The sequence below is a fragment of the Phalacrocorax carbo genome, chromosome 12 (genome assembly GCF_963921805.1).
Source record: "Phalacrocorax carbo chromosome 12, bPhaCar2.1, whole genome shotgun sequence".
NCBI lineage: Eukaryota > Metazoa > Chordata > Aves > Suliformes > Phalacrocoracidae > Phalacrocorax > Phalacrocorax carbo.
In genome coordinates, this window is record NC_087524.1 from 22,109,619 (window position 1) to 22,132,132 (window position 22,514).

The following is a 22,514-nucleotide window of genomic DNA, read 5'->3' on the forward strand; positions in this document are numbered from 1 at the left end:
TTAGAAGTTCAAGAATTGAGTAATGGCACCGCTATCCATTGCAGTACTCTATGGGACTAAATGGGATCTCTTTTTTGGGGGGGCTCAGCTCTCATTAGGATAATATTAATGGGTGTACCTCTGGTGTGGAGCATAATAATTTTCTGTCCCTGTTAATAATTGTTTTCATGTCTAGTGAGCAAGAAAAATACTATTGAAACCTTAATCCAGAGTGCCGTTAGGAAGTTGTTATTAACGAGTTTCAACTGTGTACTATGCATCTTCATTATCCACGCAGGTACAGTAATTGTTCATTTCAGATGTTCAACCAATTTTAACGTAGCTTTTCGGACATATTTAAATTACGGTGGAAATGAGCCAATAGACACGGTGATTAGGCCAGTCTTTTGGTGTATTGTCACTGCTCCTTCAGTTAGATGGAAAGGCTTACCTTCTGGGCTGTGACTGGCAATTTAAACTATCGTGTTAATATATGAATCCTTCACTTCTGTATTCGGAGAATTTAATTTGGTTTTAATCCTCTTTCAATACCTGTTAATGCTCTGAAATATAATGGGCTCTAATAACGACCATCAGAGCTGCTACAGCACAGGTGTGCTTGCAAGGGTGTGCAGGAGGGTATTTCTCTTCAAGAGAAACAGTTTTTGCTTTCAGGTCTTTCGAGTTCTTAGCGTCTGTGCGGAGACTAATGAGGTTTTGACTTTGGAAGGTGTTTGTGTCAGTGAAATACTGATATATTTCCGCGTAATTACTTGCGGACTGCATGTGTGGCAGCAATATCAGCTGCTGCTGACTTCTAGCTGTGAAATTCTGCTTAAACTGTTCTGAGTGCGCTGGCTGTATGCCATAAAGAGGACAAGGATGCTCTTGGAGAGGTTTAGAACCTGAAGAAGAGCAAGCTCCCTTTATGAAGCCCAGAAAAGGAAGTGCAGGTGAGCAGAAAAGTGCCCGAACCTCAGCAGTTAATACATTTGAGCAGAGAGGTATTGCTGAAAGGCTTTTCCTCGCTGGTTTTTGTGCCGGTTGTGCTTGCAGAGGAACGCCTGTGTCTGCTTGAGATTCACAGCCAGACACTCTTCTGAGGAGTCCATCCCTTGTTAGGAGGGGTCAGGACTGACCTTGTGCTCTTCAAAATGTGCCTGGGAGAAGATGCCCCGTGACTTAGGTGGTGCGAGGTTTTAGACAGCGGCTGAAAAGTAAGGTTTTGGGAGCAAGCCTGGGGCTTTGTTGCTTAAATTCTAAATATACTCTAAATACACTGGAACCTGAAGCGAGGCTGTTATTGGACTTAGTCCCAAACTAGTAAAGGTTGACTGCAGAGAAAAAGGTACATGTAGATGTTACAGGATTTTTAGTGATTGGTATTTAATTCAGGTATTAATTTTCTAGGAATAATTTTAGTAACGACTATAAAATAACATACGTTGTAACTTTAAAACCAATTGTAATCACTATAAAAATCTTGTCCCTCTCATGAAAACAAGCCTTAATTAATTCTCTCAAAGTGATTTGCAGATGCACCCAGGCAATTGTCAGTAGTAATTGTAACCTACTTCATATAAAAAAAAAAAAAAAAGGCCACCCAAAAATACCGTCCCTGTGGTCAAATTAGGAATTAGAAGCTTTAATTAAAACCGGGTTAAATACAAAATGCTATTTCTTTTGCAATAGTTTTCCTTCAAAGCTCACTGTAGTGGAATTTAACTCCTCGAGGTTTATAGAGTCCTGCTAATGTATATATAGAAGTGCAAAAGACCACCGGTGAATAACAGTTGTTATTCTGACAATTTATGTTTTTACATTCCATAAATTCCAGTGCTACGCTTCGTATACCAGTGCGGGATTTATCCTTGAAGTGAAAGTGCCGTGCTGCGGTTCGTGTTCGGTGACTTCTCTTAACATCTCGTGGTGCTCAACCTGAGGGTCTCCAGCTCCGGTAACAAGCAACATGTGGTACATTACTCGTTCTTGGGTCAGCGTTTGTTGTAAACCCACTCTGGATTAGTTAAAATGGCACTGTGGTGTTCTTCGGACAAAACCAGCCTCTCTGGAAACAAGTGGTTTGTCTGCAGGTCGCTTTTCTGACCCGTTGTGCCTCTGGCTGCACGTGGGGCTGGCATCGGGGTGCTTGGGGGGTGCCCAGCGCCGCCGGGGAGCGCGGCGTGGGGCGGCCCCTCCACGCCTGGGTGTTTGATGTGGCCGCTTGGGACATCAACCTCCAGCTGTTTAACGGTGGCAGTGGGCGTCACATGTGAATTCCACAAATTCCACGCTGGTGCTAGTAAAATGCTTTTGGAAGTGGCGTGTTTCTGCCCAGAGCTCGCGCTGCCGCGTGGGGTAGGCACAGCCCTGCAGCCGTGTAATCTCAGAATTTGTACGGAGTCTGTATATGGGCTTTACTCTCCCAGAGCTGCAGTTTTGGTTAGGGTGTCCTTGTGTCTGAGGAACTGCAGAACTGCGAGCTCCGAGCTGCCTCGGCAAAGGGAAGGATGCGTGGGTGGAGGCTGCCTCTCCGTGGCAGGAGAGCGTACATGGCACGAGCGCGGCTGGCCCGCATGCAGTCCCCTCCCGGCACAGCGAGAGAGCGCTGGGAAACCTGCAGCTGCATCAGATGTGCTTGGAAACAATTTCAGTCATATGGCCAAATCCTTCCTTCAAGGGACTGCGGGGAGTGCGTACGCTGCTGCTGCCTCGCAGGGATAACTCTCACCCTTCCCCAGGAGTACGTGACCCCTCCACCTCTGGAATAGACCGCTGCTGCTGGGGGGGGGAGTGGGAAAGTCTGGTTTTACATGGAATGGAAGAGAGGGTGGGTGTGTGGTTTGTCAGCACCCGTCATGAGGTGAGGGTGAGGTAGATAAATCCATCAAGGGGTGAAGTAGCCACGGGATGGTGGAAGTCACGGGCTTGGATGCCTGTAACTGGTGTAGGTGCCGGTTCGTATGTCAGCTCTCTGCATGCGCGCCCATGCACCCACGGTGCCTTCTACACGTGTTTCCTGGTTCTCTTCCCAGAGTCGCTCCTCTGACCGACTGACAGGCAAGTACAGACTGAATCCTTACCTTTTCCTCCAAATCAGAGTGATTTGGGCAGTGCTGCTGGGTGGTGTTGCCAGGTCTCTGAAGGCAACGTGAGGAGGCCAGGGGTCGCCCTGCTGGGGGACGGCCAAGGGAAAATGTGGGTTTTGTACCGAAGGGGAGAAAGGCTGTGAAGTGTTGGAGCTACCGTCTGACAGGTGGAGAGGGAAGGGAGGGATTGAGCTCATACGGCTGCTGGAGATGGCATGTTGCTTTGTACCCATGGAGAAGTGTTTGACGTTGGTGTTTGGGTGCAATTAACGTAATGTAACTTATATTCTGCTTAGTTCTCTTTTGCTTTATTTTCCTTGCTTGTCCCAAGATTTCAGTTAGATTCTTTTTTTCCCTGTACTTCAATATTAGGGTATAAGGAAAAAAAAAAAGTTAGCTGTGAGGATGGTCAAGTGGGAACACGTTGCTTCGAGAGGTTGGGGCTCTCCGTCCCCGGAGGTGCTCAGGGCTCAACTAAGTTAATCTCAGAGAAACCTGATCTGATCTGCTTTTAGCAACAGGTTGGACTAGACAACACGCAGCGGTCCCTGCCTGAATTAGTCTCTGCTTTTAACTGACACAGTAGGGAATGTTGGTGGAGAGTGAGAAGTGGTAGCGAACGAGGGCTGAACAGCAGCGGTGGCTCCCTTCGGCCGCAGCGAGAGTCCTGCTGCTGGTGTTCACTGCATTTAATGCCTTTCCCTAACCAGGGAACCGCCAGCCCCTGCCCCCTCTGAGCTTCAAATACTTCAAAAACACTATGAAGTATTCAGGTTTTTTTAAAGCCAAGGGCGGCAGAGCTGAGGTAGGTAATCCAGTATCATTTTTCAAATTAAAAATTAATCTGGCAATAGGTGAATGTTGCTTACAGGCTTCTGACAGTCCGAGGAGAAATTGGATGCAGTCGACGGCTGTAATTTGGGGAGTCTCTCAGAAAGTCATCAGGAAGATAGAGTGCCTCATTTCACAATGAGTGCGGGTTTAACGAGCCTGGTTTTGGCTCACACCTGACTGTGACTTCCCTCACCTTCCAAAGAGCAGCATGACTTTTGTCCAGCTTCGCTCAGGGGAGGTCGCTGCCTTCTCTTCTCCTGGCCGCATCTGTCCGCTCTGTGCTGGTGCTGCGGTCGGGTGGCAGCGTCCCCTCCCAGGCTAGGGAAACGCGTGGAGGTGCGCTGATCAAATCCAGGGGAGAGGAGACAGATGTTGGTCCAGTCCTTGACTCCTTCTTTGTAGCAAAACTTGCATCCCACTGTTAATTCAGGGTCTTTAAGTCCTTTGGCCGTGTGGTAAGTGTTTACTGTTCTCTGTCACAGTGTAGTTACGATCTGGGGGTGTGAGAACTATTTCTCCTTGTACAGGAACTATTCATGCCCAGCCATGCCTGGAGCTGTAGTGGTAATTCTACTGATGTTATTGCTTGTGTACAGAAATGTTTAAAAACTTGAATAAAGGGATTCCTGGTATGTGCTGGAGAGAAAGACCTTCCTGCATCTGCTGGAGACCTTGGGTGTACCAGGACTGATGCTTTGGTGGGGCACTGAGCTCCAGCTGGGTTTCTAGGATAGGCTGGGAGAGCTGGGTTTGTTCAGCCTTGAGAAAAGGAGGCTCAGAGGGGATCTCATCACCATGTACCAGTAGCTACAAAGAAGATGGAGACTCCCTTCTTACAAGGAGTCCCATGGAGAGGACAAGGGGGATGGACACAAACTGCTCTTGGGGAGATTCCGATCAGACACCAGAGAGACATTTTTCACAGTGAGGACAGTCACCGTTGGAATAATCTCCCCAGGGAAGGGGTTGGCTCGGCCACGTTGGAGTCGGCTGGACAGGGTGCTGGGCTGTCTTGTCTAGGCTGGGCTCTTCCTAGAAAGGTTGGACTAGATGATCCCTGAGGTCCCTTCCCACCTGGGATTCTGGGATTCTAGTTTCCCGAAAGCCTAAACAGGGAGGGGTGGCATATGAAATGTTGTTGCCTTGGGCTTACACGAAGGGATGGCACGTGAAAATCTGCCTTGGGCTTATGGAAAGAAATTGGCATGGGCACAGGTTGCCCAGAGAGGTGGTGGAGTCACCATCCCTGGAGGTATTTAAAAGACATACAGATGTGGCACTTCAGGGCATGGTTTAGGAGACGTGGTAGTGTTGGGCTGATGGTTAACTTGATGATCCTACAGGTCTTTTCCAACCTTAGTGATTCTATGAAATACTGGCAGTGCCCGCTCATGTTGGGTCCCATTGGACGCTGTCCCTGTGAGAGCCCCGAGCGCCCTGCACCTCGTAAGCCTGCTGGCCAGCCCGGGTTCGGGCGGACTCCCGGACCTCGGCACGCGTGGCCGAGGTGCAGGACCAGCTTTGGCTGGTTGCTCCGCTCACAGTAGCCTCAGGCAAGAGCGAGGTGCGAGCGAGGGGTGCGGGCAACGCTAGCGCCCTTGGTCTGAGATGAGCGGAGGCTGGTGGGCCACGGCTCGTGGTCCATCAAAGCAGATAAGCAGGTTGCTGTGCTTCATAGCCATTTACTCTCAGAATGCTTCCCCCACTGACCTGTTTCCCATCCGATTTCCTATCTTAAATTGAGATCTGTTTAAGGTCCGGTCTTCCTTGGAAGATGGGAAGGGAGGGGGAAGGATGGATCGCAGATGGTTGCAGCCTTTTCTCTTCAACTCTACAAAGGCATCCTGTAAAAGTGGAAGAGGAAGGTGCAGCCTGAGCTGACATGGTGGAAGGCTGCAGGTTGACCAGTGCTGACCACTTAGGTTCTCCTGCATGAGAAAAATGTGTTTCCAAGGGAAGATGCCTGCTCCACATCCTGCACGAACACTGAACGTCAGGTGAGGCAGCGGTGGGTCCGGTTGTGTGGTCAGCCTTCCCCAGCCCCGAGGGTGGGCTACGGATGTGCCCCTGGCGTGCGGTGGCACGAGTGCTAACGCTGACCCCAGCGGGGCGAGCGGAGAGGCTGCGTGCTGGGCCTGGGGCGGGCAGAGCCGTGTGCCCCGCGGCGCCCTGGGGGGCTGCTGGCGCCCTGGGGGGCTGCGGCTCATCACCATCGCCTCTGCACCGCGCTCTTCCCACGTGCTGCTGCGTCCGTGGGAAATGCAGTAACTTCTCCAGGCACTAGAGAGTTTCTTGAGACAGATTCTCAAAAAAGCCACAAACTTTTTTACCTCTTCCAAGTTATTTCATTGAGCAGAGGCTGTGGTCGTACAGTGCCTTCCCCTGCCAGCGCTGTGCCTCGTTTAGAATGACTTCACGGTATTATTGTTCTCAATAGTCACGATTTACCTCGAAGACAAAATCTTTAGAAGCAACTGCCGCACGTTGCTGGTTCTGTGACCCGCTGGCGCGTCCGCCTTCAGTCGGCACGTTCGCCAGCAAAACCGTCTGGAGGTGAACAGCCAAAACTAGCACAACGGTGCATATAGATGTGATTCAGACCTTGACGTGCTTCCTTGGTGCTCCAGAAGGAAAGCTGCTTTCTCTGTGTCTGATAAGACCGCTTTAGTGGAGGTGAATCGTTGGCTGAGGCTGGCAGCCTGGCCAGTGCACGGGAGGGCACGCATTTGGGGTTAAAAAAAACCCAAACAAAAAACCAACTAAACCCAAAACAGAAACCCCCAAACGACCCCGTCTGTAGGTGTTCTCCTCCCCGAGCGCCGGCAGCAGTGCCCGCGGCCGCCCGCGGGGTGGCGGTGCGCACTGCGGTGCGGGGGGGTCAGCGGAGCGCTCCGGGATGCGGGGCAGGGCGGTGCGGGGGGGACAGCGGAGCGCTCCGGGATGCGGGGCAGGGCGGTGCGGGGGGGACAGCGGAGCGCTCCGGGGTGCGGGGCAGGGCGGTGCGGGGGGGACAGCGGAGCGCTCCGGGATGTGGGGCGGTGCGGGGGGGATAGCGGAGCGCTCCGGGATGCGGGGCGGTGCGGGGGGGACAGCGGAGCGCTCCGGGATGCGGGGCGGTGCGGGGGGGACAGCGGAGCGCTCCGGGATGCGGGGCGGGGCGGGGGGGATAGCGGAGCGCTCCGGGATGCGGGGCGGGGCGGGGCGGGGGGGGACAGCGGAGCGCTCCGGGGTGCGGGGCGGGGCGGTGCGGGGGGGACAGCGGAGCGCTCCGGGGTGCGGGGCGGGGCGGTGCGGGGGGGATAGCGGAGTGCTCCGGCATGCGGGGTGGTGCGGGGGGGATAGCGGAGCGCTCCGGGGTGCGGGGCGGTGCGGGGGGGATAGCGGAGCGCTCCGGCGTGCGGGGCGGTGCGGGGGGGACAGCGGAGCGCTCCGGGGTGCGGGGCGGTGCGGGGGGGATAGCGGAGCGCTCCGGGGTGCGGGGCGGTGCGGGGGGGATAGCGGAGCGCTCCGGGGTGCGGGGCGGTGCGGGGGGGATAGCGGAGCGCTCCGGGGTGCGGGGTGGTGCGGGGGGGATAGCGGAGCGCTCCGGGATGGGGTGCGGGGGGGGACAGCGGAGCGCTCCGGGATGGGGTGCGGGGGGGGACAGCGGAGCGCTCCGGGATGGGGTGCGGGGGGGGACAGCGGAGCGCTCCGGGATGGGGTGCGGGGGGGGACAGCGGAGCGCTCCGGGATGGGGTGCGGGGGGGGACAGCGGAGCGCTCCGGGATGGGGTGCGGGGGGGGACAGCGGAGCGCTCCGGGCTGCGGGGCGGGGCGGGGGGGGGGACAGCGGAGCGCTCCGGGATGGGGTGCGGGGGGGGACAGCGGAGCGCTCCGGGATGGGGTGCGGGGGGGGGACAGCGGAGCGCTCCGGGCTGCGGGGCGGTGCGGGGGGGACAGCGGAGCGCTCCGGGATGCGGGGCGGTGCAGGGGGGATAGCGGAGCGCTCCGGGATGCGGGGCGGGGGGAATAACAGAGTGCTCCGGGATGCGGTGCGGGGGGGCAGGTGTTGCGGTTGCAGGGGCTGGCGGGGGGGACGATGGAATGCTCTGTGATGCGGTTGTGGGGGCTGATGGTGCGGGGGGGGGGGCGGCAGCTGGCTCAGGACTCTCAGTTCCCCGGGTACCTGGTGCGGCTGCCAGGGTCGCAGCCAGCTCTCTATGTGCTGCTGTATTGGGGTTTTTCAGGCTTAAAGCTAAACCCAAGGGCAGGCTTGGAGGCTTCAGCCTGTCTTAAGCTGCCGTGCTGGGCTGCAATAACACTAACAGCTGCCCGCGGTTACTGGTAAATCCCCCAAACGGCTGTTCTTGGGGAGCACCGCACAGCGCCCGGTTGTATTGGAAATCAAGATGTAAATGATTAATTAGACAGTCCTTGCGGGGTGGCGGCAGACGCGGCAGCGCTGCGCGGTGGGGTACGGAGGGATGCGAGCTGGAGGAAGGGGGCACCCGCAGGGGAGGCAGGCTGAGCAGGCCAGGGAGCCGACGCGGTGGGGAGCGGGGTGGGGGGTGAGACTGGGGGCCTCCGCTGGGCCTCCCGGGGAGGGCTGTCCTCGACCCCGAGCGTGGCCTGGGCGAGGGGTGGCACCAGCCCCAGCTCATCCAGCAGCTCTGAAAGCCCGGCGGTATTGCGTGCGCCGCTGCAGGGAGGACAGGCCAGTGAGGGTTTCTTGCAACTTGGAAGATTTGGTTGAAATTAAGAATCCCAATATTAAGCTGACTGAAGCAGTCGTGAAGACTGGAACTCTTAAATAAGCCAAGGGATGTTCGGGCTCCCAGTAGAATCAGTCTGGCATTTCTGCCCGCTCAGCGCCTGGGATAATCCTTCAGCTGAGCTTCACCCCAGCCTGTGGTTTTTGGGATGCCAGACTGCCTGCCCAGCACTGTGCTCCGAGAACTTGGGCTTGTACAGAAACCTACTGTATTCAAAGCCACTGCTGGTTACAGTGCAACGTTCAGTGTAATTAAGCGATGGCACCGGAATTAATGGCATTATGTGCAAGCCAGGATGGAAGGTCTGGCCCTCAGCTGGTTTGGTTTGGGCTGGAGATGCTGTGTGGTGTTTTATCCACCACGTGGCTTCCACTTTCAAGGTACAGTATCCACTGCCAGCCATCTTGGGATGGAGACCTGTGATCCTTTACCTCCCCTGCGGCCACTGGGCGAAGGGGGGACTCCTAATATGCCATGACGGAGAGCAGCGACAGCACGACCGTTGTTCTAAAACCAGGTGAAAATCCAGTTCCTGGCGCCATTCCCACTTGGTGTAAATTCTAGCTCCTTTCATGTTGTTATATTATTAAATGCACTTGTTCGTATATGCGTGAGGGGTTTAGGCAGGGGACCGAAGAGCTCTGCATAGTAAAGTCTGCTCCGTGTTCTTGCTTGGTCTCGTTGCTTTTCGGTCTGGACTCAGCCTCCGGGTGGACAGCGAAGCAAGCACGGGAAAGCAGGGGCCAGAAAGTCCAGCTATTTTGCTAGGACAACATAAAAATCTGTAGCAATTGTTATCAACTGGCCTTTTTCCTCCCCTTTTCCCTGGGATTGTACGTGTGAAACACTAGATGGAGCCTTCTGTGCGCTGGAGGAGCGGAGAAGTGTGCCGAGTTCAGAGCAGCTTCGCTTCCAGCAGCGTCTTGTAAAACGTGTTACCGCACGTTCGGCTGCCAAGGAGGATGCCGCTGAACGGCAAAGCCGTGGTGGGAAGTTCTCTCTTACACCTGCAGAGGGCAAAAATCATGTGGCGTTTCCCTTCGCATGAAAAATACATCAGAACGAAGAATTGGAATGGTTATAGCGTTGACGATTATGTACGCGTCGTTTTTTTAAAGTAGTTTTTGAAGTCTGTGTGGAGGAAGGGTTACGTTGTGGCTCTGAGAGCACGTGCCTGCATCTAGATACGCGTAGAATTGACTCTGACCTTCAAACATCTGGCTTTCCCACAACCATTTGCAGTTATCTTTCTCAGGAAAATTATTTAAAACACATTGAGCTTTGACATTTTCTTAATAAGCTGATTTTGATTTTGTGTTGCGGCTTCGGTGGTGGCGCTCCGGCGCGCCGGGGCCGCTGGCCTGGCTTCATGCCGCAGCGGCGGCGGTGGTTGCGTTGGGGAGCTGTTTCCCCTGTTGTTGTTACGGAAGCAGAGCGGCGTCAGCATTCTGTGCACGCACACGCGCAGCCTCTGAAAGCACCCAGGAAAGCAGATTACAGAACACTAGTTTCCAAGAAGACGAAATTGCAACGTCGTTATGAAACGAACGATGTCATCTTAATTATGCTTTGCAAATTTTAGACTGTGTATAAACAACTAGTACATCTTGCTGATGTCCAGAATGACTATAGGATACCGAGAAAATGCAAATATAAACCAAACTGTGGGCTAATCACATATGTTTGTACCGAGAATGGTAACTGAAAGAGAAGTTCTTGTAGAAAACTCTCACGGAGGCGCGCACGATGCCACGCAGAGGATAGATCCTCTGAACCAAGAGAGTGCCTACTGTTTTCCAACCTTGCAGAAAGGGATCCTTGGTGGGTTAATGACCTGGTTCAGCAAATACTTATGCATACTGCTTTACTCTTGTGCTCAGCTGAATAGATCCCAAGGAATTGACTAAGAATCACTTCATTATAGCCTCTTTAGTGGAAAAACGGGAGGATAATTAAACCTTGCCTACTCCTACATGTAAGGACATGCTTTTAAAATTCTTATGTTCAAGCAAATAAGTATATGCTTTTTAGTATTTTAGAAACAGAGAAATTTAGATGTGTTCAGAATTAAAGCTCTTTCCTACCATCACATGCCTTGCTCGTGCACTGCGTAGGGCACTACTTCAGTTGCATGAAGGGACGGAAGAGGGGAGGATGCGTTGCCTCTCCAACCAGTCTATGAAATGGGCTGATAGTCTCTTTTCAGGGAGAAATAATCACCGCCTATAATCCCTCTGCTCACCAACCAACCGAAAAAGGCTTTATAAGGTTTCGGTTGGTGGATTCAATCTAGTGAAGTCACACAGATGAGTTGAAAACAACAAAATAATCATCCGTGGCGTAGTATTTTGTCTTCTAAATTAAAGGTGGTACCAATAGGATGTTAAATTCTCAGTGAACTTCTACAAATATTTCAGAATAATGGTATTTTTCCTAAACCACCCAAATTAACCCGTAGCTTTCTCAGTTTGCGTTGCGTGGTATAAGCCATCAGAGATGCAGGCCCCTTTTATTAAGTAGCTTTCCCATAATTTTCAGGTGAGCAGGAATTTCTTACACAGCTCAGAGTTTGTCAGTGGCCTTTTAAAAGATTACCCCAACCAATTGCGAGAGTAATCTGTCAAAGCTGACGTTCATCCTCTCCCCTAAATTGCTATCGCTTTCTAGTTCGGCCGCCGATGGGCGTGCTGTGCGGCGAAGTAGGTGCTAGCGGGGCCAGCTCGCGAAGCTTATCTTTGTATTAAGAACACTGTTGTGGTGATTCTGGTAGCGATATGGGGCACGTTGTTAATAATGGAGTTGTTGCTGTCTCCGTCTTGATAAAGCTCCGATGCGCCGTGCGGGGAGAGCAAGGGAATAGTCGTAGAGCTGATATTTGGCCGTTCTCACCCGGGGTGGCAGCGAGAGCCGTTTCAAGCCATCTACAAGCTGCAGATGGGGTGTTTGTTGAGGCATCTTAATTGGTCATTTTGGGGATATTTGCTTGAAAGCCCTCGTTGTCCGGGGGAGCAGGCTGCCAGCCCAAGGCGGCGCTCAGCCGGCTGCAGGGTAGCCGTCACTTACTGTCGCTGCAGGGCACAGGGATGTGCGGCGGGATGCGGGTAATCCCAGCCAGGGCGCTGGCAAAATGGAGCAGCGCTAAGGGTAAAGCACAGATCTGCCTACCTGACCCCCAGTACCCTGTTCTGGCTTATTCACAACCTGCCCGGACACCGCCATAAAGCACTGAACTGTGAGCTGGGTGGTTTTTAACTCCTGCGTGTATTTGGGTATCTGACTCCTTTCTTTAGGCACCTTCTTCCCAACAAAATCCATGGCATGCTCTTATCTGCCATGATCAAGTTTTCTTCCTCCTACGTGTACTGAGGTACTCTGGTAATATTTCAAAGGCGAGTATGCAAGTGTTTTGAAGAGATCAGCCACCCTATGGCTGTTAATAACAATAGTTTGTTGGTCCGGCCGTGTGCGTGCATGCTTTCTTGCAGTGTTTGCTTAGGAATGAAGATACACTGAGGATGAACTGACCTCCTCTGCCCCCAACACCTAAGAGGCTCTTGCTGCAAATTACCTCCTTGGGCGAATACCTGTTCTTGCACTAATTGCTACTAGTTTCTTGGGGTATTTTTGTTCCCACCTGGGAGGTGGCTTCTTCCGTTCATCTAAGGCTTGGTGAGCCACAATGAATCTCGGGTCAAACGACAGTATTTTGTCATCAAATGTTCCTTGCACTTGCTAAGCCTATGAATAATGTTCTGCCTTTGTTTAATCGAAGTGATGCCGCCAGTGCAGATAAAGGTGCAAATGCTATGAGCTCTAAATGCTGGAAATGTTGGTGATTTCCAAGGATGACTTTCGGATACGCTGTAAGACGCTTGTAGGGACCAGAGAGCACCACGCGGGCCAAAAGGTCAGAGAGACTGTTCTAAATTTTGTGATATTTCAAAATAGTTTTGTTTCTGCTAGCTTTATTTTGCCATCTTAATTAAAAAAATCTTAATGGTAATAGGCTGGGGGAGATGTTTTGTCCAACATTTTTGTGCCTCCAGAGTTTTTTCTTTACACTCTCCATTTTGATTATTCCTGGGCCTTAGCAGATCATAGAAGCACAGAATCATTAAGGTTGGAAAAGACTTCTTGGATCATCAAGTCCAACAGTCCACCCAACACCCCCAGGCCTCCTAAACCGTGCCCTGACGTACCGCGTCTACATGTCTTAATTATCCCCAGGGATGGTGAGTCCCTCACCTCTCTGGGCAGCCTATATGTGGCATTATATCAGATATAGCATTAGGTGAGTTCTTACAGGACTGTTGGCTACTCTTCTTGTGTGTTTACAGCTACCTGGCCGTACCAGGCGCTCTGGCGTCTCCATGCCGTCTTCCCACCGCTGCGTTCGGGGAGCGGAGCCCGGGTTGCTCAGTGTGTGTTCATGCACTGGTGGTGGCTCCTTCCCAGCCTCCCCTCCTTGCGACTGACCCGAAACCATTCTGTCAGGCGCTCTTGCTGCCTTGCTGTTCACCACCTCTTGCAGGCTGTTAATGAATATATTGAAAAACACCAGCCCGAAGACTGATCCCTAGGGCACTACGCTATTAACCTTTCTCCACGCTGAGAATTGGCCATTTATTTCAATTCTCTTTCCTACCTCTTAACTTGTTTTAATCCATGACAAGCCTTTATCGTTCACCCGGTGGTAACTGTGTTTCCTCTACAAGCCTCTAGCTAGGTAGGAACTTTATCAAATGCCTTTGCAGTACATGAACAGGTCATACCTCCCAGTCCTCCCTTAGATTGCTTCTCTTTTGCCCTGTGAAAGGCTCCCAACAAGCAAAGGAGACGCAGATCCCCATCGTTACTGTTTTGGGGGATCATTTGAGAATTCTACATTCTGGGAGTGCCAGCAAGGTACTTTTTTTTTTTTTAGAGCATTGCCTGGAAATTTGTGAATATGAAGATACCGTGTGATCCTAAAAGTCAGCTTCTCACTTGTTCTCGTTCTGAATATCTGTATTTAAAAGTATCTCATGGTTTCTGATGGTCTTGATTTTAAGCGGAGGAGACAGAGTAACCCTATGGGAACGAGGAGCTTTCTGTCGCTGGGTCTCCTGGCCATGGTTGTGGGTGGGGGAGCCTGTTGTGGCAAGCACAGGACAAAGGGACCCCGCAGCTCATCTCAGCCTTCGCTGAGCCTGTCTCGGCAACGCAAGAAACCAAAGTCAAACCAGAGTCAGCCCTTCGTGTTCTACCCGTAAACCAATGTGTTATCAGGGTGGCCAAGACTGTGGTCTTTCCTACCTTTTGTTCACTAAGAAGACACCCGTGTGCTCCATGCAGCCTGTCTCCTAGGCTTTCCTTCTTGTGTGAGCTTGGGCTGCAAGGAGATAAAAGGGATTACAAGCTGGCGGCAATCTTGTGTCTGAAACCTCATCTGCGGTGTCAGCTGCGTTCATGGGACGAAGTCCTGTGTATGGCTTACTTCTGCCTAGGGCGTCGCGTTATACTGTTTTCTTGGCTGGGTTAAGTTAAATGTGTAGAATTTCGGCGAGCGTTCTCCTGCCTTTTAAAAATGTGTTCTTTAATTTCCAGCTTTTCATGTGTTCTACCAGCTTGTGTTGTTTGTCCGGGGTTTCTGCTTAGTGCTGATATCGTATAAAATCATGCTAATTTGCGAAGGATGCAGAGGAACTGAAGAAATCATGTCCATTAATCGGTTTATATCTCTTGTGATTAAAAATACATGGGTTTTCCTGGAATTGCGAGTCGTCTGTGTTGGGGCAACAATGGGTGTGGAGATTCCTTACAAGAAAACCTGTGAAGGGGGAAGTGACTTACAATAAAGCTGGGAAACGAGGGCTGCTGTTTGCTGTTAAAATGCCTTGGAAGTGGAAACATAGAAAGCCTTTTTGTGCCATGATGGATGCAGGGAAAGGAAAAGAGGAGCGAGTGTGTGCGTGTGTCCTGATTTACCTTAGTCGTGAGGAGCATGACAAAGCCCTGCTGAAATCACTGAAGATTACAAACTGGTAGATCATTGTTTGCTTTCAAATATCCGACATATTTGATAATAAAGTTCCCTCTTATTTTTATAGTTTCAGGACTTTAAAGTACAACAAAAGAAGTTGGCTTGTGGACAGAGAAGGATTACTGTGATGTCTCTTAGTTCCACAGGTGAGTTACTTCCCCGTGTGAAAGAAGTCATAAGTGTGGAGCGTGACCAAGGCCCCTTTGGTGCTTAGCAAGGTTGTGAGCGGCAGCGCCTTGGGAAGTCCCGTCCCAAACTCCTGAAACATGGAAGGTGGCTGACAGAACGGAGTAGAGATTTTGGCAAGGTTCCTGGGTTTGAACCGTGCAGGAATCGTCTAAAACTAATACGTAGCTGTAGCTGGTGTGCCGGCACTGTGCCCACCTACCCGAGGGTGGGCGCACGAACGTGTCATGCATTTTTTTGGCCTTTGGAGTGGTTCAAAGGTGCCGATACAAACCGAAGCTGTAGCATTGTGTGCAGGGGGCTGTGTTTCCCTTTCTCAGAGGGAACAGCTTGCCAAGCTGTTTAAGAATTGCAATGGTTGATGTGCCATTAGGATAAATATCTGGTACGACAAACATCTACCAGCTTTTTGACATCTTTTGTTTTTTTGTCCTCAGCTTGCTGCGATAACGTAGCTGTTCAGGGAAGATGGTGCGAAGACGGAATTTTGTGAATAAGCTGTTGGTTTCGTTCCAGAGGACAGCCAAATAACGGAGCAGACCTCACTAGTTTCAGATCGAGTGCAACACAATTTCATCCCCTGAAACGGTAATTTTCAAAAAATGTTGTGTCTTAAATAGTGGTTTTTATTTTTTCCCTCGCTTTTATCCGGAATTCCTTTCCAGTTACTCTGACAACAAGCGCTAAAATTTCTGTCTGTCAGGAAATGTTTTCGAACTCTTTAGCTAAAAACTATTTGAAAAATCTAATTTGGATCTGTAAACAGGTTCGCCTGCCCCAGATGACTTTTGCCAAATGAAAGTTCTTCACCCGAAAAGTTTTTTCAGAGCTCCGGGGAAGAACCGGGCCCGCGCGTTGAAGCATCCGACGAGCGGCGCGCTGCAGGCTGCGAGCGCGCGCCTGTGAGCCGTGGGACGTGGCTTTCTGCAGTCGAACTGGGGAAGAGAAAACCCACCCCAAGGGAGGGGAAAATGTGGTGTCCTGTTAGCGAAACCTTCACCTTAATCTTTAAAACACAAACAACACACAGTAGGCATTTGGGAGAAGCAAAACATGAAATAGAAATATCAGGTTTAACCAGAGAATATCACTGTCGTGTTCTTCCGAAGTCTCAGATTAAATCATGGTTTTTCTATTTGTGCATAGAGTATCTCTAATGAGACACTTAGGTGCTAGACACCCTAACGGGCAACGGTAATTTCTGTATTACCTTAGGTTTTTTTAGTGCTTTTAGTTGGAAAACTGGTATTTTATGACCTTGATAACTCAAGTGAAAAAGACATTGCTCTGTACCGTTTGGTTTTCCTCAAAGGGATAGAGATCCGGATTTCACTCACCCACGGCTGCACTTGCGGATCTGTACAGCGCTGTGGCCATAGCTGGGACTTTCAGACAAAGCACAGGAATCAATTCAGATTTTGGAACACTTATGAAAAAAAAAAAACAATTTTGATGCACTTTCACCAACTAATTGTGACCTAATGACAGTGCTGGAGCCCGTGTCGCTGCCCGGCTGACGCGTTGGCAGGGAGAGTCTCTGCATTTGGGTAGTGGATATCGGTGCTTTGGCCAACCACAAAACAAAATAGCAGATGACAACAAAAATCCCCTTCTGCGCTGTGTTCAGAAAGTTCAGGAAATTACTGGCTTAAGGAAATACAATTTCAGTCTTCAGAGCTCTCTTCTGGCAATGCGTATTTCCTGTAAATAGAAAGTTATTTCTGCTAGGGGCAGAATTTTTCTCTCTTTGATGCTAAAAGCTCATTAAAATCTGATGTTAAACAATTAATGTTCCTAAGGACTAATTGTTTCATGTACTAGGACTTTCTCTACCCAGAGGAAAATACGATATCCCAGAAAATTACAGGGCCTGTAATAAACTTCACGCTTGCAAAATGCTCACTGACGTTCACCTCAAGCCCCAGTATTTTTACGGAATCTGTCGGAGTCGTTAGCAGATGGATGGGCGTGGAGAACGGCGTGTCTTCTCGTAGTTGACTCTGATCTTTGGACGAAGAATTAGGAGTAAGCGCGTTTATCCACAGAAATTGTATTAAAATGTGATATTCGGTAACCTTAACGTTTGTTATGGAAATAGGCTCCTTCAAGGTCTGGGGACACGTTGCCCCGCTCTTTGCCCGGGGTGCTGCCCACCACCTTCCCGCCGTGATTTACAGCGTGGAGCGGAGCAGCGTGTCACCGGTGCCAACTGAGGACAGAGCCCAAAGGTGTCTCAGTATCTTCTGGGGTCATCAGAGCCCTTTGAGCTTATACATTAGATATGCCAGGGAAATAAATGAAAAAAGATTGTTCTCCTCGGTGTTCAGCAGGAAACCTATTACAAGAAGTCGGAGATAAGACGCTGCGTGTTGCCTCTGCTTGGTGGGGCCCTACAAATCCTGCTTCATTCCTATACAGGAACGCTGGAGGCAACGGGGTTTTTACGTGTAGTCTGTGAGGAAGGACTTTTACTCCTTTTCTTGAGAGCTTGGAGTGGGCTTCACCCTCTCGTGCTGTTCGTTGTGCCAGAACAGACAGGGAAGAGGCAAAGGATGCTTTGCTTGCATTTTTTGAAACCCAGCATTGTTCGTTAAGCAAAGTCAAAGTCTTATTTCCTTGCTAGTTAGAAGACTTTATGAAAATATGTTAACTTAAATATGTTAAGTGTAGAAAGCGAAGCCCAGCTCACGGGCAGTGTGCCCCCTGCATCTCGCGTGAGGGTGGCGTCCGCCGTCTGTCCCTCCACCGCGGCCTTCGCGGTTTCGCTCTTCCCTGAATTCACACCCAGCCAGAACAGAATTGTGTGGCGGCAGCTTTTATCTTTTCATCTGAAAGCAAAATATAGAGATTTCTCTGGAATCCATGAAAGCGTATTTAATGGCTTTAGACAAGACCAAAAAAACGCTCCTTCCTGGCTTCTTGCTGAGTTTAGTCCTAAATGCTAAAAAGAACTGAACCAGGGAATTTAATGAAAATCCTATTTTAGACTGAATTATATTTTTCTCAGTACATCTTAATAAAAACAATAAGAATAATAAGACAATTACTTGGGCAAAACCCTGTTCCCTAGTTCTTGCATTTGGCATCATCATTACCTTCAATTTGTGGGTAAGGACATTTTTCATGCGAAACCCCAAGCCTTTTGCTACCTCACCTTACGCTCCTAAGGACTGCTCCTCATCTGAAGGCAGTTTACTGCTTTGGGGTTTTATGTGTTTGTTTTTGACACAAACCGTTGCTATGAAACTTGCAATGCCACGGGGCAATGAAACTCCCGTTTCACCGAATATTCTGTGCTCTAACAAATAGCCCCGGTGATGGGAGCTGACGCGACACGCACCAGAGCAGTTCTCCCTTTTAATTCAATCTCTAAATTTCAGGAGAGACACCGTTGATATTTTTTTCCCTTCAAGTTTTTACAATCTTTGTGCATCAAAATGAAAATATATCACATTTGGTTTCCCTAACTCGGATAACTTTGTTTCTTTGCGAGGCACGACGAGCTTCTCAGTAGCACAAAGTGGCCTGGCGTTGGAGGCTGGCTTTGGGGGTGGCACAAGTAGCGCTTGGCCCCCGCAGGGACCTCCTGATGGGTTGCTTCCGCGGGGGCAGGTTTCCTGCAGCGAGAGGAAGGGTTGGGAAGCTCTGGGAAATTTTCAGGCTAAAGAGCTTTAAGTGGCTGGGAGCGGGGAGCAGCTGCTGGGCACGCGGCCGAAAGATTCCTGATCTCTCAAGTGTGCTACCCTAATTATTTTGGGAAACTGTCTTTTATAAGTACTATGTAAAGGCCTGATTTTTCAATAAATGAATATATATATTTTTTTCACCCCCCAGGTGTTATCTTACCAAGGACATGTAGAAGGACCAAAACGGGACCGTGAGGCTCTATGTCCCGTCCTGCTGCACCAGACCCCTGGGCCCTTTATCCTTCCCCCAGCAGCAGCCATTGCCGGGTGTTTCAGAGGGAAGCGTAAGTAACTTCTGGACTCGTCCTTGCTCGCTTTTTTCCAAAATTGATTACATGTTCCGAGAGCAAAAGTTGTTTATTACACCCAACTTTTTATTTACTTACTTTCCTCAGAAGGGCAAACTGTAATTAGGATGTATCCTTATGTTACAAAAGGCTTCTTTTCCACCCCTCTTATGAGCAGTACTTTAAGTTACAGCATCTGCCAGCCTTTTTCTTCCCAAGAGCTTTGCAAAATCCTGGTCATTATCTCTGTAATAAGATTTCTGGCCCTTTAGTCATCCACAATGGGATGTGACAAAATCAAGTTGTCAGTCTGGACTGATCTTGGTGGTGTGAAGAAAATATCACTTTTAGACCTGAGGGTTTCTTTATGTCTCTTGTGGTCTACAAAGATAAAGACACTTTATAGGGCTGCGTGAATAAATTGGTAGAGTAACCCCCTCTGTCCTTCTGCGCTGTATTCGACCCCGTTCTTCCTTTTCTTTGGAAAATACTCAACGGGAAGGAGTTAAATGAGAGAGTATCTTTAATCCTCGGTAGCCAACGTTGCCTCATGTCATGGTTTAACCCCAGCCGGCAACTCAGCCCCCCCAGCCCCTCGCTCACTGCCCCCGATGGGATGGGGGAAAAGTGAGAAAGTGAGAAAACTCGTGGATTGAGATAAAGACAGTTTAAAAGCAAAAGGAAAAGCGACGCATGCAAACAAAGCAAACCAAGGCATCCATTCGCTCCTTCCCGCGGGCTCCCACCCCCTCCCCGCTCCCTGCGCACCCCCAGCCCACTCGCTGGGGGGGGTGGGAGAGGCAGAACTCGGTGTCAGCCCTGCTCAGCAGGAGCGAAAGCATCCCTCTGTTATCGGCACCAGCGCAGACCCAAACCACAGCTCCGCGCTAGCTTCTACAATGAAAATTAACTCTTTCCCAGCCAAAACCAGCACACCTCATCTTCCATGTCTTTTGAGGTCCCTCAGTCCAAGAGGTCTCTTGTGCTGCTTACATTAACGGCAATGCCTTCAGACAGTCCTCGTCTTCTGGGTTTCTACAGGTTTTTAAGTGATAAGTTTATTCGAGATTATAAAGTGTTACTGGGCTGTTTACAGCAGAGTCTACGGGAGGGATTTTTAACGTGCATCTCCTTCAGCGAATCGGTCTGAAACAGCCTGAGCGCAAGCTCAGCTAATGGCTGCCTCACTGAGGCTTTGTCTCCTGAGATGTTTGTCTTGTCTCCTGGAGCTCCTGGTGTCAGCTCATGCAGGTTTTGTGCCCATGTTGGGCGGGGTGTCTTGATCAGGTGTTGGCACTTACTGGATCTGACTTGTTTCTGCTCTGTGCTCCGAAGAAATAGCACGTGGTGGTTCTCATACTTCTCTGGATTTCATTTCACACTTGTTAGTTCTTGCAACGCTCCTGAAGCTGATGTTTTTGGGAGCCCTAGACCTCCTCAGTTGAGATCTGTGTTGTGTTTTGACTACGGCTGGATGCGGTGTACTCCTCCAGCATCACTGCCTTGTTGCACAACAGGCACGGCCAGGCTTCCATGCTGGTATGTTCCTCTGAAATGAGGGTTTCTTCTTCAGGGAAGGACTATTTGCTGGTGTTCTCTCCGTTATCTTTCTGATTCGCGTTAATATTTAGATTTTTTTTTCACCCCTCTGCTCGGATGCGAAGATTCGGGCAGCCTGTGGGTGGTCTGGGCTCGGTGTGCTTCAGGATGGGGAAAGGCCCACTTGGAGCATTTAGTGGGTGTTGAGTCCCATCTCAGTTTTGTTTGGCTTGTGTTAGAGAGCTCCTGACAAGTGATGAGACCTAAAGGAAACTCTACACCTGAATGAGGAACCTGGGTTAAAATGGCATTAACTCTGCAAGGGATGGGCCTAGTCATTTTTTTCACTGATGCAGCCTGGCTTCCCCTCTGTCTCAACTGAAAGGTGATTTTTTTTTTTCTTTATTCCAAAGCCCCACAAAAAAAAAAAAAAGAAAAGCAGATGTATAGTAGAGCAGATTGCTTAGGAGGAACAATCAGTAGCCAGAGAGGCTTGTGTCACTGGCACCTCAAACTGGGGGAGCTCGGGCTTGGAGTCGTCTTAGGGCTTGGAGTCGTCTTAGGGCTTGGAGTCGTCTTAGGGCTTGGAGTCGTCTTAGGGCTTGGAGTCGTCTTAGGGCTTGGAGTCGTCTTAGGGCTTGGAGTCGTCTTAGGGCTTGGAGTCGTCTTAGGGCTTGGAGTCGTCTTAGGGCTTGGAGTCGTCTTAGGGCTTGGAGTCGTCTTAGGGCTTGGAGTCGTCTTAGGGCTTGGAGTCTCTTCACTGAGCATACGGGGAGGTCTGCGTATACATGCATATAGTACACAGCACACTATACAGCCCACAGCATATACACAGAGTGTATATAACGTGAAGCAGACACTAACTTGGACAAAAGCAATTGCCATTGGTTATAATCAACTTGAGCACGTTATATTAATTATATGTAATTCCAAATTTGGTATTAAAACCATGAGGCTTATTTTTCCTGCTTGGTTTGACAGTAAATGCTGTTAAACTAAAGCAGTTTGGCTTAACACCCTCTTCCCCCACTGCAAAAGGAACAGTAAATAGTGATCCATGATCATTTGTGAATCAGGTCTCTCACTTCTGCTTCTCTTAAAGATTGCTGAGGGCCTCCTACACCTGGCTCACCTACAGACAAGCCTTACACTATTATTACTATTTTTAAGCCTATGCAAAAAAGTTGTGACCGCTCTCCTTTTCACAGCAGCCTGCAGGGCAAAACAGCGGTGTAAAGTGTGGGAAACCCATCTCCACCTGTGCTACAGCTTGCTTGCTTAGAGCAGCCCGGGGTTTCCTCATCCCGCAGCAGTCCAGGTGTAGCAGACGTTCCAGAGTGAGCCACCACAGCTAAGTATTTCAGTTTTGGTGTTCGGCTATTCAGGTGTTTATGTATTGAAGCCAGTCAGTGCTGAGGCATTGGAGTGCCGTGAGGAGGTGACTGAGACGTGATGCTCGTTAATAATCTAAAGCCGGGATGAAGGACTAGACCATCAGTTAAAATTGAATCCTACTAAATTCTGGCATAAAATCAATACTCAACAGAAATAAACGGCAGCGTGGGAAAGGGAGGCTCTGAGGTCGCGTTCGCCAGGACTGCACGTGAGCGCAGCCCTGCTCCCGAGCGTGCCGCGGCGCTGCCCCCGCGCCGGGCGTCTGAGCGAGCCCCCCCCGGCTGCAGCAGTCACCGGCAGCGCGGGGGACCGCTGGCCGCCAGCGCGGCCTCGCCGGGGCTCCCTGGGGCTGGGTGCCGCTCGGGCGCCACCGCCCAGCCCCTGCGCTCGGGGGGCTGAGCGTGCAGGCAGCGAGAGCGCGTCCCCCGCCGCGCCTGAAGCGGAGCCGAGCAGTTTCAGACGACCGAAAAATGCGTAATTGCAGTAATTAGCTCATTATTTGCAAAACTGTTGTAAACACGTTAATAATTAAGCAGTATCTGCATCGTGTAGTGTGCCAGTGGTTAACGTGGCGGCGGTTATTAAAATGCATCTATGATTCCGAGAAGGTTCGTGTAGACACTACAAAACCTTTTTCCAAGTATAGTGTATTTTTGGTGTGTTCACAGCAACCGCCTGTTTTACAGGAAAGCGTACAAAGTTAATTTAAACATTTTTTTTTAATGTGTCGCTTACTGTGCATTTTCT

At 50.3% G+C, this 22,514-nt stretch overlaps 1 long non-coding RNA gene across 1 annotated transcript; it reads left to right on the forward strand.

The window, feature by feature from the left end:
- Positions 1–14,739: 14,739 nt before the first annotated feature.
- On the forward strand, positions 14,740–18,819 carry LOC135315446 (uncharacterized). Its single transcript, XR_010374905.1, has 3 exons — positions 14,740–14,820; positions 15,298–15,448; positions 18,695–18,819. It is a non-coding gene; the product is annotated as an uncharacterized LOC135315446 (long non-coding RNA).
- Positions 18,820–22,514: the final 3,695 nt, after the last annotated feature.